Below are 3,936 nucleotides of genomic sequence, written 5' to 3' on the forward strand. Positions count from 1 at the left end.
TTGTTCTACAAGCATTCGAGGCTCGGTGAATATCTCTTGGATTTCTGATTGCATGATGCATGGTTGATCGCCTGACAACCGAGTGCTCGCCTGACAAACGAGCCAGCCATTCCGTGAGATCAGAGTCTTCGTGGTATAGGCAAGAACTGATGGCATCATTCAAGAGAATCCGGAAGGTCTAACCTTGTCTGTGGTATTCTGAGTAGGATTCAATGACTGAATGACTGTGACGTGCTTCAAACTCCTAGCAGGCTAGGGCGTTAGTGACAGACGCAAAAGTATCAATGGATATTATTCCGGCATGAACGAGAACCGACAGCTGAATTCCGCTATGCCGTGACAGGACATATGCAATCGCTTTCACTGAGAGGATGGGAGGTAGCTGCTGACAACAGTGAGACCCTACACAAGCTTGCCATGGAAAGGAGTAAGAAAGGATTGGATGAAGACAGTGGGAAAGCAGAGAGACGGAAGGGAAGGCATCTTCATACACTTGTCTGAAGCTCTTACACCAATGATATACATAAGTATCACTATCTTTATCTTCTATGTTATTTTCGTTCATCATCATATATATTTGAGTTTGCCTGACTAAGATTTACAAGATGACCATAGCTTGCTTCAATGCTAACAATCTCCGTGGGATCGACCCTTACTCACGTAAGGTTTATTACTTGGACGACCCAGTGCACTTGCTGGTTAGTTGTGCGAAGTTGTGTAATGCCATGGTATTGAGCCACCAAGTTCTTGGAGCCATTACCGGGGATTATTTGAGTTGTGAAAAAGTATTGTTCACAATTTCGCGCACCAAAGCCTCCTTAGTACTGCTTGGTGCATTTTGCATTCCAGACAGACTTTGAGAAATCAAATTGACTTGTTGAGTCAATATCTTGTTCTGAGCCAATATGGCATTCAGAGCATCAATCTCAAGAACTCCTTTCTTCTGACTTGTCCCATTGTTCACAGGATTCCTTTCAGAAGTGTACATGAATTGGTTATTTGCAACCATTTCAATGAGCTCTTGAGCCTCTGTAGGCGTCTTCTTCAGATGAAGAGATCCTCCAGCAGAGCTATCCAAAGACATCTTGGATAGTTCAGAGAGACCATCATAGAAAATACCTATGATGCTCCATTCAGAAAGCATGTCAGAAGGACATTTTCTGATTAATTGTTTATATCTTTCCCAAGCTTCATAGAGGGATTCTCCATCCTTCTGTCTGAAGGTTTGGACTTCCACTCTAAGCTTACTCCATCTTTGTGGTGGAAAGAACTTTGCCAAGAAGGCATTGACTAGCTTTTCCCAAGAGTCCAGGCTTTCTTTAGGTTGAGAGTCCAACCATATTCTAGCTCTGTCTCTTACAGCAAAAGGAAATAGCATCAGTCTATAGACCTCAGGGTCTACCCCATTAGTCTTGACTGTGTCACAGATTTGCAAGAACTCAGCTAAAAACTGATGAGGATCTTCCATTGGAAGTCCATGGAACTTGCAATTCTGTTGCATTAGAGAAACTAATTGAGGCTTAAGCTCAAAGTTGTTTGCTCCAATGGCTGGGATAGAGATGCTTTTCCCATAAAAATCAGGGGTAGGTGCAGTAAAGTCACCCAGCACCTTCCTTGCATTGTTTGCATTATTGTTGTTTTCGGCTGCCATGTCTTCTTCTTCCTTGAAGAATTCGGTCAGGTCCTCTAAAGAGAGTTGTGCTTTGGCTTCTCTTAGCTTTCTCTTCAAGGTCCTTTCGGGTTCAGGGTCAGCTTCAACAAGAATGCCTTTGTCTCTGCTCCTGCTCATATGAAAGAGAAGAGAACAAGAAAATGTGGAGTCCTCTATGTCACAGTATAGAGATTCCTTGAGGTGTCAGAGGAAAAGAGAAATAGAAAGAAGAAGGAGAAGAAGAATTCGAACTTTACTTAGATAAGGTTCGAATTGTGCATTGAGAAGGAGTGGTACTCCATAAATAGAAGGATGTGAGAAGGAGGGAAGTAATTTTTTTTTTTCGAAAATTAATTAAAATATTTTGAAAACATTTTTGAAAAACACTAATTGGATTTCGAAAATAAAAGTGGAAAAGAAATCAAGTGATTTTTGAAAAAGATTTTTAAATTAGAAATTAAAAAGATTTGATTGAAAACTATTTTGAAAAAGATGTGGTTAAGAAGATATGATTGGTTTTAAAAAGATGTGATTGAAAAGATATGATTTAAAAACAATAAAAAAAAAGATTTGATTTTAAAAATTAATGACTTGCCTAACAAGAAAAGATATGATTCAAACATAAAACCTTCCTCAACAGAAAAGGCAAAAAATGTTCAATCAAATCATTAATTGTTAGTAAGTATCTTTGAAAAAGGAAAGAAATTGATTTTGAAAACATTTGATTGAAAAGATATGATTTGAAAAAGATTTGATTTTGAAAAACTTGAAAAAAAATTGATTTGAAAACAAAATCTTCCTCCTAGCACCATCCTGGCGTTAAACGCCCAGAATGGTATCCATTCTGGCGTTTAACGCCCAAAATGCACCCTTTTTGGGCGTTAAACGCCCAACCAGGTACCCTGGCTGGCGTTTAAACGCCAGTCTGCCTTCTTCACTGGGCATTTTTGAATGCCCAGCTTTTTCTGTATAATTCCTCTGCAGTATGTTCTGAATCTTCAATTCTCTGTATTATTGACTTGAAAAGACACAAATTAAAAATATTTTTGGATTTTTAATAATCAAAATGCAACAAGAATCAAATAACAATGCATGCAAGACACCAAACTTAGCAGTTTGTATACTACTGACATTATATGAGACACATAGACACTCAAGTCAAAAGAATTCAAAGATCAGAGTAAGAAATCATCAAGAATTACTTGAAGATCCTTAAGACACATGAATGAATGCATGTAATTGACACCAAACTTAAGATGAGACACTAGACTCAAACAAGAAATATTTTTGATTTTTATGATTTTCTGAATTTTTTTTTGTGTTTTTCGAAAATTAAGTGAAAACATCAAAATTCTTAATGAGAATTCCAGGAATCAGTGCAATGCTAGTCTAAGACTTCGGTCCAGGAATTAGACATGGCTTCACAGCCAGCCAAGCTTTCAAAGAAAGCTTCGGTCCAAAACACTAGACATGGCCAAAGGCCAGCCAAGCCTTAGCAGATCACTGCTCCAAAAGCAAGATCAACAAGCTCTTGTGATGATAAGTTGAAACCTCGGTCCAATGAAATTAGACATGGCTTTACAGCCAGCCAGATTTCAGCAAATCATCATGAAACTCTAGAATTCATCTTCAAGAATTTCGAAAAAAAATAAATGCCTAATCTAAGCAACAAGATGAACCGTCAGTTGTCCATACACAAGAACAATCCCCGGCAACAGCGCCAAAAACTTGGTGCACGAAATTGTGATCAATACTTTTCAAAACATAACAATCCCTAGTAATGGCTCCAAAGACTTGGTGCTCACTACCATGGCATAAACACAACTTCGCACAACTAACCAGCAAGTGCACTGGGTCGTCCAAGTAATAAACCTTACGCGAGTAAGGGTCGATCCCACGGAGATTGGTGGTATGAAGCAAGCTATGGTCATCTTGTAAATCTCAGTCAGGCAAACTCAAATGTATAATGGTGATGAACGAAATAACATAAAGATAAAGATAGAGTACTTATGTATATCATTGGTGTAAGAGCTTCAGACAAGCGTATGAAGATGCCTTCCCTTCCGTCTCTCTGCTTTCCTAATGTCTTCATCCAATCCTTCTTACTCCTTTCCATGGCAAGCTCGTGTAGGGTTTCACCGTTGTCAGTGGCTACCTCCCATCCTCGCAGTGAAAGCTAATGCACGCACTCTGTCACAGTGCTGCCAATCACCGGTTTGGTTCCCTCCCCTACCGGAATAGAATCCCTCTTTTGCGTCTGTCACTAACGCCCAGTAGGTTACAGG

The 3,936-nt window shown here is 39.3% G+C and overlaps 1 non-coding gene across 1 annotated transcript; it reads left to right on the forward strand.

Moving 5' to 3' along the window:
- The first annotated feature begins 1,138 nt into the window (after positions 1–1,138).
- LOC130965018 (small nucleolar RNA R71) lies at positions 1,139–1,246 on the forward strand. Its single transcript, XR_009081077.1, has one exon. It is a non-coding gene; the product is annotated as a small nucleolar RNA R71 (small nucleolar RNA).
- Positions 1,247–3,936: the final 2,690 nt, after the last annotated feature.

This window comes from Arachis stenosperma, chromosome 2 (assembly GCF_014773155.1).
Source record: "Arachis stenosperma cultivar V10309 chromosome 2, arast.V10309.gnm1.PFL2, whole genome shotgun sequence".
Taxonomy (NCBI): Eukaryota; Viridiplantae; Streptophyta; class Magnoliopsida; order Fabales; family Fabaceae; genus Arachis; species Arachis stenosperma.